The sequence below is a fragment of the Rattus rattus genome, chromosome 8 (assembly GCF_011064425.1).
Source record: "Rattus rattus isolate New Zealand chromosome 8, Rrattus_CSIRO_v1, whole genome shotgun sequence".
In the NCBI taxonomy this organism is placed as follows: domain Eukaryota; kingdom Metazoa; phylum Chordata; class Mammalia; order Rodentia; family Muridae; genus Rattus; species Rattus rattus.
In genome coordinates, this window is record NC_046161.1 from 61,257,124 (window position 1) to 61,270,850 (window position 13,727).

At 41.4% G+C, this 13,727-nt stretch overlaps 1 protein-coding gene and 1 non-coding gene across 2 annotated transcripts in view; both read right to left on the reverse strand.

Moving 5' to 3' along the window:
• Rab8b (RAB8B, member RAS oncogene family) overlaps nt 1–13,727 on the reverse strand; it is a 70,508-nt gene that overhangs the window by 49,121 nt on the left and 7,660 nt on the right. The gene's annotated exons all lie outside the window — the stretch shown is intronic.
• Nucleotides 8,169–8,288, reverse strand: LOC116908360. Its single transcript, XR_004388910.1, has one exon. It is a non-coding gene; the product is annotated as a small nucleolar RNA SNORA8 (small nucleolar RNA).

The following is a 13,727-nucleotide window of genomic DNA, read 5'->3' on the forward strand; positions in this document are numbered from 1 at the left end:
TCTACCACTGAGCTAAATCCCCAAACCCCACTGAGCTAAATCCCCAACCCCCAGAAATAGTAACAAACAAATATCTTGAGGAGAGAGGATAAAGGATGGAGAAAAAGTGAATTTGATAAAGCAAGCAACAGGCCTGTGACCAGCACATACACAGTCCTAAAAGCAGAGGAAAAGCCCCAACCAGACCAGGCCAAACCAAAGTTAAGACAATGACAGCTCTAAAGAAGGCTAGAGGCAAAAAAATTGTAGCCTATCACTTAAGAAAGATTTTTCAGGACCTCGCCTGTAAATAAAAGTAAAAATCACCTTCAGCAAAGGTTTCACAAAGGCTGCCAGATGAAATAAGTAATTTCTCAATTAAACCACCCAAGCCACAGCAGGCCTGAATCTAGAACTATTCATCCTCAAAAATGGAGACTCATTTCTAACATGTTTCAATGAGCAACTGTAACTCATGATCATTAGGAAAACGTTCTAAGGTAGCCAGGGATGTGGTTTAGTGGTAGAGTGCTCACTGAGCATACACGAAACCCTGGGTTCGGTTCCCAACACTACAAACTTCCTCCTACCCACAAAGATAAGAATTTCACTTCGTCAATTTATTTCATCAGACTCACTCTGAAATTTCAGTTGAATATCATTTTCAAGCACCAAAGACATAATCAAGTATTGTACAGGCGATGCAAAGAACCCAAAGATAAAACAAATTTATGTCCCAAAGACAGTTTCTATGAAAATGGGGAGACTGGAGAGGAAGGCAAGTCTCCCTGTAACACAGAAAGAAAATGGTTAAGTGCCAGGCAAAAGCCCAAAGTGCTATACAGGGAGCAAAGTACCAGTGAGGAAGGAGAAAGCATCCTTAGGTTGATGGGGAAGAGCAGAGAGGGTAAAAAAAGACTCTGAAACTGTCACAATGGACATGACAAGGAAAATCAAGAAAGATCAGATCTTAATGAGTAGAAATGAAGTGTAGTCAGTATGGCCAGCATGAAAAACTGATGAGAAAATGCAAACATTAAAAATAGGGAGTCCTGGTCTAGCATGTTTGGTCTTGGACTCAATACCTAACACAACAAAAATCAATAAACATATAAATGTCATATGATTCATCAGTCTCAATATGTCAGCATTGCCATATTGCTGCAGTATTTTTAAAAATGATATAAAATTACATTTACTTATTTACCTGGCACAATATATTTTGAAGTATATACACTGTATACAATGACTAAAGCTAGCTAAGTAACACACATGTTGCCTTGTGTAGTTGTCATTTTTGTGGTAAGATATGAATTGAACCTAAATGCCCATGGAAGAACAAATGGATAAGAGAAATTTCATACATATATACATCCATACATACATATGTGTGTAAGGGAGGGAGGGACGGGAGAAAGGAGAGGGGGGGGAAGGGAGGAGGGGAGGGGAGGGGGGAAAAGGAGAGGCAGAGAGAGAGGAGAGAGAGAGAGAGAGAGAGAGAGAGAGAGAGAGAGAGAGAGAGAGAGAGAGAGAATGAGAATATATGAATTTTACCTTTAGCAGAACACTGATGAACAGGGAAGGCATTAAGTCACATAATAAGGAAAGCCCAGAAAGGACAAATGCTACTTACTCTCACTCATCCCTGGAAGCTAAAGAAATAAGGCTTGAGTTTATGGAACTGGAGAGTTGAAGGGGTAGGAGTGAGAACTAAAGGCCAGAGAGATACTGACAAGAAGATACAAAATTTCAGTTAGATGGCAGGTCCAAGGTACAGAGTTGCAACATGGCAACTAGAGTTAAAAATACATTATAGTCTGAAAAATTCTCTAAGAGACAGATACAAAGTACCCTTATCACAAAAGCTATAACTTGTGAGGGAACATCCTATGAATTAGCTGGATTCAGTTGTTTCACAATTTATATGCTTTAAAATAGCATGTTATACATGGTAAATACATCCTTTTCTATCACTCATTGTACCAGTTAAAAAAAATAAAACAGAAATTTTCATGGAACTACCATTTTTTGAGTGTAACAGTGGTCTCCAGACTTTTAAATTATTTAATTAACAAGCCCCCCTCCCCTCAAGAAAAGTGATTATGGAAAGAAAGAAAGAAGGCCAGCCTGGTCTACCTCATGAGTTCCAGAACAAGCATGGCTAGGTACAGAGACTCTGCCTCAAAAAAAAAAAAAAAAAAAATAAAGGAAGAAATGAAGGGGAAAAAGAGAAACATTGAAAGCTAGCATCTCTCTGTTCCATAAAATTTTAAAGAGAAACATTGAAAGCTAGCATCTCTCTGCTCCATAAAATTTTCCTGGAGAAAAATAAGTAGAACTGGTCTCCTTTCTCTCAAAGAAGTAAAATAGCAAGAATTCCATTGTACTATTTTTGCTTGCTTGTTTAGTTTTCAGACGACAGGCAGACAAATAATGACCATGTATTATCATCATCATTTTATAAGTAAAGAAACATTTTTAATTCTAAAAACTTAAAACTGGCTTTCTTTCTCATTTAAGAGACTGTCCTAGATTGTTTTCTATTGCTGTGACAAAATACCATTACCAAGGCAACTTATAAAAGAAATCATTTAATTGGGCTTATGGTTTCAGAGGGTTCATGATGAAAGGGCAAAGGTATGGTTGACAGAAACAGTTGACAGCTCACATCTTAATCAGCAAATAGAAAGTAAGAGAGCTAACTAGGAATGGTGTGGTCTATTAAAACCTCAAAGTCCAGGCCTATGATACACCTCCTCTAACAAGACCACACCTCCTAATCCTTCCCAAACAGTTTCACCAGTTGAAGACCAAGCATTCAGATATATGAGCTTATGGAGGTCATTCTCATATAAACTACAACAGGGCTATTAATAATATTACACTTGCTAGGTGAAATGGGGCTAGATCCCACCCAGCAAGCTTCAGGACACTGGGACCTTCTATTAAGAACAGGAGGTACAACTAACAACACACTGTGGGGAGTTCACAATGACAGACCAAGAATGATGTAGAAAATGTGATTTTTAAGGAAAATAAGGACTTAAAGGCCAGTGAGAACTATGATCTAAAGTTAACTAGTTTGGTGTAGGACAGAACTAGAGACATGCAGATATTGCCCAAGTGAGACTGAAAGTGCTCAGGCCACTTAAGAGGACACTATAGTGTCTAAGTGAGCACTGTTGAAGGCCTAAACCAGAGCAGGTAGAAGATGGGAAAGAGACAAAGATGATGTCCGGGTTTTGAGTCTGGTTTTTGAGTATAACATGAAAAAATAAATGGCAGTGTTAATAAATAGGTGACAGTTTATGAGAGGAGAAAGAATTCTTTAGATCAAAAGATAAACAAAAAAGAACTTGGGAGTGGACAGGAATATAAGATAGAAAGTTGGGGAGTCACATGTAATGAGGCAAAGTTGCCTCAATCACAAGGGCTTTTTCAATTTGTTACATTTTGTTAATTTATTAATTTGCACATGTATTCCATACACACACACAGAGGCCATGGCACATGGAAACTGACTGTTTCCTTCCACCACAGGGAAAGACTAGATCTAGAGATCAAACTCAGATTGGGAGGCTTGGCAATAAGTGCCTTTACCTGCCAACCATCTTGCCACCCCCTAAAAGAGATTTCTGAACATGTCCACCCTGACAAGCACTGAGCTGACTGCAAGATCCAACAAAGGTAAGCAGTACATCTGCTTCCTGCACTCATGGGGCTGGCAAGCTGGCAGGAGGGACAAGCATTAATGCAAGAATCATACACATGGGGCTGGGGATTTAGCTCAGTGGTAGAGCGCTTACCTAGGAAGCGCAAGGCCCTGGTTCGGGTCCCCAGCTCAAAAAAAAAAAGAACCAAAAAAAAAAAAAAAAAAAAAAAAGAATCATACACATGCGCGTGATTACAAACTGTATTAAAGTGTGTCTAATTTCCAAGAGAGAAAAATCACTTGGAAAACAGCATTAATTACAAGGCAAAATGAAACTACCAATAGCAACAGAAGGCGCAGTTAGGTGGGGGAAGTCTGGAGAACAGACAATTCTGGAGCTGATGGGTGGGTGACAAAGGGTGCCAACCACTGATGAGAGGCCTCAGGGCACAGATACTGAGCAAGCCACTGGCTATGACAGGCCATAGTGACCTGAGTTCTGAAGAAAACAGAACAGGACTGTGAGGCTTAGTAAATGGAGTGAAGTGACAGGAAATCTTTCAAGAAGATAACCAGGTAAGAATGGTGAGGATTGCGATGTAGTTGAAATCAGAGCAGAAAGAACCAGCTAAGACAGAGGAAGAAAGAAGAGTGGGGAGGTGGGGAGTGTACTAGGAAAATCAACTAAGGTAACAATGGCTCCTGAGAGCAAAAGGTGAAGGAGACAGAGAGGGGCCACAGTGGTAAGGATGATGAGGATGCACTTGGTGCCAACTGGCCAGTCACTCAACATTTACTGCAGGCTTTCTATAGCAACAGAAGGTGCTATAGCAACTAAGAACGGTGCATGTCTGCAGGGGCATTGCTGCAGTCAGCAAACATTGGCTAAATCAACACTCTGAGTAGAAAAACAAAACCAGGTTGAGGAACTTATATACAGTGCTGGTGCATTTGGTCCTCAAAGAGACCTGTGTGCATGAGCATCGGGCAAAAGGTTCTGAAGATGCAGGTCATGATTCCTGCCCTTCTCCTGGGTGCTGCTGTTCTCAACGTTTGAGGCACATTTCATTGTTCAGTACTGAGCATAACTGAACCATCACCACAAACCTTCACAGTTGGTTCAAAAGCAAACCTCTGACCGTCTGAACATGGCTTTTGCACATGAATCTGGAAGGTGTGTGCATGTGTGAGGCTAGAGGTAGACATCTGTTGTCTTCTCAATTGCTCTCCACTTTCCTTAAAGAGGCAGAGTCTCTCACTGAACACAGCCTAGCCAGCTTGTCCTAAAGATCCCTGCCCCTGCCTCCAGAGCACAGGGGTTACAGGAAGTCCCCACACCCTTCAGCTTTTATGTGGGTGCTGGGAATCTGAAATCTGGCCCCACAGCAAGCAATGAGCCATCTCTCCAAGCCAAACACCTTAAAATTTTTAACAAAACACTTTTCTAGATAAATCACAATTTGGGGAAATAGACCAAAGCAATCCATGGCATGGTTTTTTTTTTTGTTTTTTTTTTTTGTTTTTGGCTTGTTTAGTGCTTTTGAACCCCAAAAATGAACTCTTAATCAATACAGTCTTTAAAATTATAAGTCAAATATGAACATAACCCTTTCCACTACAGTCAGAATAAAACCTATCATCTTATACTCCCCTTAAACCCCAGATGATCCATCCCTGCAACCCACTGCGATCATCCATCCATCCATCTATCCTCTCATCATCATCTAGCCCAGGCTGGCCTGCAACTCACTATATAATTCAAGCTGGCCTCCAACTTAAGATCCTCTTGCCTCAGTCTCCCGAGTACTAGGACTATAGGCCACTGGGATTAAAGGTTGATGGACCATTCCAGGCTATCTATCTTTAAAACAAACAAACAAACAAACAAACAATATCATTATTAAGTCTTATAATGTACCTTTAACATATCCCAACTCCTCCCAGATCCTCCCCTCCCAGCTGGCTATCTTTAATGTTTAAAAACTCTTTTAAGTTCTCACATCAGCCTCCTGGTCAAAACAAGTTTATATATGAATGAGTGCAGTTAGGGCTTTTGGCCTGCCCTATGCATATAGCCATGATGCTAAATGCCCTATGTACATAACATGGTCTACTGGATACCCTGAGAGGGGAACATTCAGAGGGAACCATGCTTTATGCTTACACTGACACATCTACTGCCTTAATTCTCCTAATAAGACAGCTTAATGATTCCAAAGAAATTAATAGCATGTATTGGTGCTATAAAAGCATAATTAGCAACTTTTCTAAGATTCAAGTATCATCACCTTGATTATTAAATAAAGAAGAACCTATTAACTAGCTTTCAAGTTGAGTAATTTTACTCCATTAAAATCAGCTACACTATTTCAAGATTTAATGTATTGTTCAAATTCATGTATGCAAACAAATTCATTAAAATTCAGTAGACTTCAATCCAAAACTCACTGCGCTTAAAATCCAGAGCCTTAACAGAAGGTATTTAAACTGAAATATTTGTCCCTTCTAGACAAACCAGTCAATATGAATTTTTGTTTGTGTTTTCAGTCAAATTCACACTCGCCTAAGAGTAGCTAGAAGACCGAGAAATTGCTGCTTATACTGTCATATATAGAGGTCAAGGGCTGTTCTTGGGTGCCTCCTTATGCCAGGTGAGGTTGGGACCTCACCTTCATTCTAGAGATGCGTCTAGACAATATTTCTAATAACAGCTTTGTAAAAAGTATGCACAGTTCTAAAGTTTCTACACTAATTTTCTAGATCACTGACACACACCTAATTAAATAACCCCCATACAACTCCTGCCCATATTTTATAGAATCCATCTAATGAGAGCCTCTTAAGTTCCTTGGTAAACCAAAAAGACCTCAGCATTTACTGACCTACTGCGTGTCCGGCCATGTTAAATGCTTTACTGGATTATATCATGATGGGGCCTCTGCTGAGAAGAGGGAACAGAGACTGAGCAGGTTGAAGAACTTGGGGAGGACACACAGGAGAAAAAAAGCAGTCATCCAGCTTATCCTATACCATGCTGTCTCCTTTAAAGAGAGCCAATTTAAAAAAAAAATCTACTCAGCAGAAAAGACATGTCAAAAATAAAAACTCAACTGTGCCTCAACTAATGTGCCTCAATTATCTCATTTAGAAAGTGGGGAGGATAACAGGACATAAAGAAGATACTGTAATGATTCAATACATCAATCCATGAAAAATGTTAATGTCTAAAATAGCACTTGATATAAAGTAAACACTCTGTAAATGTTAGCTCTTATAAAAAAGCAAATGCTAGTCAATTAAGTCCCCAAAGAGTTCCAGGGTTCATTTAGTTGTCTAGGCTTATCTGTGGTGAACTTAAACCGACTTGATTTATACAGTTCTTACATACAACTCTGTGTGTGTGTGTGTGTGTGTGTGTGTGTGTGTGTCTATTTCAAAGCTATGCTACACACGACTGCAACTTTTTCTCAAAACAAAAGTCCTAATAAGGAGTTGTTTCTTTTATCAATTAAGAAAATGTTAAAATAATTTGCCATAGGATCTCAAACAGGAAGTGTTAAAATCAGGAGCTGAACTTCGGGATTTCCAGGTCAAAAGCCCTAGTTCTTTTACATAAATTGTTTGGGTTTTTCTGTCTACTCTCCCACTTTGTCCGATGATTATAAGTTGGACCAGAGCTCTGAAAGAGACCTTAGACTTTTCTAGAGCAAGATCCTGTTCTGCACCAGAAGGTTCGCAACTGACTTGCCTGAAGCTATGTGATGAGCATCTCTCCCACAGGACCATACTGCCACTGTGTTCTCTAGGACATCAGTAGCCTGCCTGAAGGAGGCCTTCAGCTCTGTTCTAGCCTCACAGGAGCTGATATATAGAGACACGCACTGTATAAACTGAGCCTGTAGTGGCTGAGCGCCCAGGTGCAGGTTCATGCAACAAAGTAAGTGGACTTGTCACATCAAGTTTAGATGCTCAGACTTTCCTTTGTTCCGGCTCACAGTGGCATTCTAGAGACTCAGACTTAGTGAACAAATCAAGTCTACTCTACAATACCACTGAGGAAAACTTTGCCAAACAGGGTTTTCTAAACAAAGCCGGAGTTAGGTAGAGTTTCACTCCCTAAAAAAGGACAGGCTAACAGGAAGATTAAACCTGACCTGCGGAAGGAAGGAAGCTTACAATTGAGGTAGATGTTCTAGCAAATTATAGTCTATATAGGGACAAGCACACATAAATAAAGCAAACCAATGGTACCATGCGGAGAGGCAATGCAGAGGTTTCTGATATAATTAGTTCCCTTTGCACCAGGGTTCAGAATTAAACATATCCTCTCCCTCCGCCCCCCACCATACACATAGGTGATTGCTTCCTTAGGGGCTAGGTTGGTGGCCAAGAAACAATTCAAAACCCCACTCTGACCTCCCAGGCCAACAGGCAACATATGCACATCCACATTAGCGGCTGGCAGTGCCTGTTAAAGGGGGTTCATTCATGTTCCCAGTCAGCACAGTTCTCTTTTTTCTTTTTTTCTTGTTTTTTTAACTGTATCATTAGAAATACCAGGTTTAACATGCACAAAGCCAAGAAACCAACGATGCCAGATAGTGAATTTCTATCGCACTGTCTTAAGAACTGCTGAGTGCAGATACCGTGCAGTGCGAGTCAGCACACTTCTTAGGGTTTGTGGGTTCATTTTCACATTTACTCCAGACTACTGAAAAGGACTGTATCTAGGCCTAAATGTCCAATACGCTGAAATCCATACAAAATTCCGGCAGCCACTCTGAAAGATTCAAGTTGTTATGGACGAAGAGCCAAGGACTCAAGTGTGAGCCTCAGATTTAGGCTCCATTATCTATTGGCAGAGTCCGTTCTCCTCCAAGTGTGCTACACTCCTCACCTAGGATATGGCAACCCTCTCTCTTCACGTCTTCTGTGGCCATGCACATGTGGTTTATGCACAGGGATGGAAATAGAGACACTTAGGCAACAGTAAACGTCCAAGTGAAGGAAGAGGCAACTGGAATCGCAAACCATAAGTAGCTCCCCAGCCCCGACCCCCCCACATCCATCCATGACTCCCCACTGCCCTCAGGCTCAGATTAACAAGCCTAAAAAGTTTCTCCCAATCTGTCCTCTAACCCCCTCCAACTTTCCCTTGGGTCACATCCTCTACCATTGGCACAGGGGCCAGAGTTCCTCCAGGAAGAAAAGTACCTGCCATGCAAGTGCCTGAGTTGGCCTCCAGAGTCCTCCATAAAACCTGGGCATGGTGACATGTGCTTATGATCCCAGAACTGGGCAGGCAAAGACAGAGACAGGAGGATCTCTGTCTCAAAATCAAGATTAATAACAACTAAGGAACAAGAACTGAGACCAACCTCTGGCCTCTAAATATGAGAACATGTGCACGAGTGTGCACACACACACATATACACATACACATACACACACGCATACACACACATGCATACACACACACACACACACACACACACACACACACACACACACACACAGGCACCCACACAAATGTGGTTGACAGAACAAATTTGGGGATAATGCCATGCTTGCCCTGAGTAGTTGACTAACTACTGGATTCCCTGTGCAACTTCAGAAGCAGTAAGTTCTAGCTCAACTCTTACCCAGTTCCAGCTGCGGCTTCTTAAAACCCAAAAGTAAATAGAAAGTCAACATGTCCTTGGAGTCCAGATCTCTGAGTTTAATCCCTTCCTCTCCTTCCATAAATGTTAACCACATTCAGACCGTATGCTAAACTATTAGTTTCTTTTTGAAGGAAGAGATTCAAAGGCAAATGAGATATGAAAGTCAGAGCCAATGCTCAAACCAGGATTCAAAAGCACCAATCTCTTCCGTGCTACAAACACTTAGCCAGCCTACAGAAGCAACAGGCTTGCCTGAATTCCCTGAGGCTACTGCCTCTTCATTCTGCCTTCACGTCAATCAAACACTACTGCCCACTGGTGAGAAGAAGGCGTATCATTAGCTGAGAATGATATGGAAAATCAATTTTTCTTTACAGACACTGATTGAATAGGCTGACAAAACAGGGCTGCAGGGGGACTTTGAAGACAGGAAGCTTTTTTTTTTTTTTCTGCTGAGGAAGCAACCAGCATAAGGTCCTTGAGAGGAGCTTGTGCAATAATGGATGGAGGACTGAATTTATAAGCAATCAACAAATAACCCTACAGCCAGTCATCATCACTCTTTCTTGATGGATCTTACGTGAGTGTGCTTAAGGAGATGAGTACTGTGTGGTATAAACATAAGAATTAAACGAACACGTCCATTTTTAAGCAGTTGGGGGATTAAAGAGATGGCTCTGTGGTGAAGAGCCTGTCCTGCTCTTGCAGAGGACCTAGTTTCAGTTCCCAGCACCCATGTCAGGCCGCACACAACTGCCTGCAATTCCAGTCTAGGGGCCCGACCTCCTCAGGCACTGGTACACATCAGTGCATACAAAACTCAGAGACACACGTAAACAAACAAAAGCAATCTTTAAGAACTCCACCCTATATTTCTTAGTAAAATTGGATCATTCGTTTGGGGGATTGACCCCTCCCATTTTACACTTCAAGAAAATGCCTTTGACCGGAAGGAAGCTAGAAGCCATTGTTTTTGCACAATACTATAGGCTATAGTTACAGTAACTAGGAGACCATTCAAACAAAAAACATGGTAAATTAAAGGAGAGCACAATCTAAATTTATAACAATGGTATTTATTAAGGTTGAAGGCTGAGAGACCAAGACATGAAACCATCTTTGATGGTAATATATATGCAAGTTTTATATTTTAACTTACTGTGGAATTTTATACACAGGAAATTAGCTATTTAATTTTTCTATACAACGTTTATACCATGGGACTAGAAAATTCTAAAGCAATGAAAGTAAATAAAATAGGAAATGCGCTCATTCCGACCCTCTGTGGGCAACAGTCTTATTCATGCGTCCCTGTTCACTGCTGCTGGGACTAAGACGACAAACAGGGAATTTTTACCATCCATCTCTAAGCAATACAAAAGAGTAATAGCAAGCAAAAGTCACTGTTCATTCTCGGGCTGCTGGGCGGGATCCTAACCTCACTCAGTGGCTTAACTGCCAGCACTGAAGAAGAAGCCAAAGAAAGCAGCGGAAGGGGACAGTGCAGTCCTTAGTCTTCCCTCCCCAGACCAAGCCTTCTCCCCAAGCCGCTAGGAGTGAGGTGCTAACAGTGGTCAGTGAAATGAGAACGCAAGCTAAGGCATTTCAAAATGGAACAGAGAACTCGCAATAAAGAATTGTTTTCTGAGCTATATAAAAGGTTTTATCAGAGTTGGTTTTTTTTTTTTTTTTTTTTTTTTTTTTGGAGCTGGGGACGAACCCAGGGCCTTGCGCTTTTAGGCAAGCACTCTACCACTGAGCTAAATCCCCAACCCCTTTATCAGAGTTTTTAAGAAGAGAAAAAGGCAAAGACTTCCTTGTTGAAAACCATACACACTGGGAGTTGGGGATTTAGCTCAGTGGTAGAGCGCTTGCCTAGTAAGCGACAGGCCCTGGGTTCGATTCTCAGCCCTCCAAAAAAAAAAAAAAAAAAAAAAAACCATACACAGCGACCCACCCCACACAGATTTATAAACAACAAACAGGGTACTGCTGGCTACTGGTATCTCACGACACAAGCTTTTCACCTTTCTAGTAAACATCAAGAATCTGCATGTGCTTAAGGAGATAATGAATATTTCATAACACCTATTCCAGATAAATATTGCTTCATGTCTTAAAAAGTAAACTTATAAGTTAGGTTTTAATTAGTTCACACTATATTTCAAAACAGAACTGGATCAATCTCTAAGATTGTCCTTCTACTTTATACATCAGAAAAATATCTATGATTTATTAAAATAATTACTGCCTAGTTCTTCAACAAAACAACAAAATTAAATATGATATGAGAAGCCCTGCCAGTTCAAACTCTAGCTGCCAAAAGCTTTGGAACGCTACACATTGCCTAATCTCTCTGAAGTTGGTTTACCACGATGAGGTGGGATTCCTTATCTAGCTCTGCTTCTGCAGTCACGCCATGCTGCCACAGGCTGCCAAACACCACTGTGGTCTGTCAGCAACTGTGCACCTAAACTGGATGAACATGATGCCAGGCAGAAGTTTAGCCTTTATTCTGGGAACCAAGAAATAAAATTCTGGACTGAGGAGGATAAAAGCTCCCTAGGAAATGCTCAAAGGTTCAGTAACAGGTAAATACCAAAGTGCCTAATTAGCTGTGCTAGCCCCTGCAGGTAAGGCAGCAAAAGAAAGCAGCACGCAGAGCCGCTGGGAAACATGTCTAACATTTCATGAGGCTCCCTAAAGCAACTAAGCATCAAAAGTATATTAGCTACTTTCTCAAAGAAGCCAATTCCTCTCGGGTTCTTATTTGTTCAGTTCAAAATAAGAAAAATCCCTTAATTTAAAACTGAGCATAGAAGAAGGTGGGATCAGGAAGAAACAAAAGCGATCAGGTGGGGTGGTGGGGTGGAAGGATGGGTGGAAGAAGGATGGGTGAAAGACAGCTGCAATTGGGAGGCATTTGGGGACAATGTGGAAACTTAGTGCAGTGGGAACTCCCTGGAATCCATGAGGATGACCCTAGAGGAGACTCCTAGACAGGGAATATGGAGCTCGAAACACCATCTTGTATAACCAAGCAAGGCTTCCAGTGGAGGGACTGAGACATCAATTCAATCCAGCCACAAAATTTTCAACCTTCAATTTGTCCTGCATGCAAGGTGTGCTGTAGAAATGGTGGTGCAGAACTTGTGGGAGTGGCCAACAAATAACTAGTCCAACTTGAGGCCCACGCCGTGAAAGGGAGCCCATGCCTGGCACTGCTTAGATGGCCAGGAAACAACCAAACAAGACAGGCAGAAAGAAAGGAAGGAAGGAAAGAAGGAAGGAAGGGAAGAAGGAAGGAAGGAAGGAAGGAAGGAAGGAAGGAAGGAAGGAAGGAAGGAAGGAGAAAAGAAAAAAAGTCAATGAAATGATTCCAAATGATACTCTGCTATACTCATAGATCTGTACCTAGCCCAATCGTCATCAGAGAGGCTTCATCCAGCAACTGATGAGAGCAGATGCAGAGACCCTCAGTCAAATGTTATACAGAGCTCGTGGAATCCTGACAGGGAGGAAGGATTGTAGGAGCCAAAGGGGTTGAGGACACTATGAGAACACACCCCACAGAATCAACTAAACAGAGGCTCACAAAGACTGAAGTGACAGTGACAGATCATGTATGGCTCTGAGCTAAGTCTTCTACATTTATGTTATGGTTGTGCGGGCTGGTATTCCTGTGGGCCTCCTAACAGTGGGCGTGCTGGTGTTCTTGGGACCCTTTTCCTCCTAGTGGCTTGGCTCAGTCAGCCTTTATATTGAAGGTCTGTGTCTAGTTTTACTGTAACTTCTTATGGCCTATATTCAGTTGGTATCCCTGGGGGCCTGCTCTTTTCTGAAGGGAATGGGAAGTTGAGTAGATCTGGGGAAGAAGGAGGTGAGCTGGGAGGAGTAGAGGGAGGGGAAACTGCAGTCAGGGTGTAATGTATAAGAAAAGAATTTAAAGAGGAGGTGCTAGGCTGGAGAGATGGCTCAGCAGTTAAGAGCACTGACTGCTCTTCCAGAGGTCCTGAGTTCAATTCCCAGAAACCACATGGAAGTTCACAACCACCTGGGGTGTGATGTCCTCCTCTGGTGTGTCTGACAACTACAGTGTACTAATATGAATAAAATAAATAAATCGTTTTTTAAAAAAAAAAATCTTTAAAAAGGGGAGAGGGTCTGCTTATAACCACCTGTAACCCCAATTCCAAAGACACGATGCTATCTACAGGAGCCTGCATTCACATGTGTATAAACTCAAATAGACACACAAATAAAAGAAAAATAAACCTTTTTTAAAAAGAAAAAGGATACATCATTATATACAATAACTCTAATAATCATTGTCTAATGTTTGTCAATACTAATGTCTAATGTTTAGTCATAGCATGTTGCACAACCAACAGCTACCTGCTCAAGTTAGAAAATAGCCTATGTGTAGGAAGGTG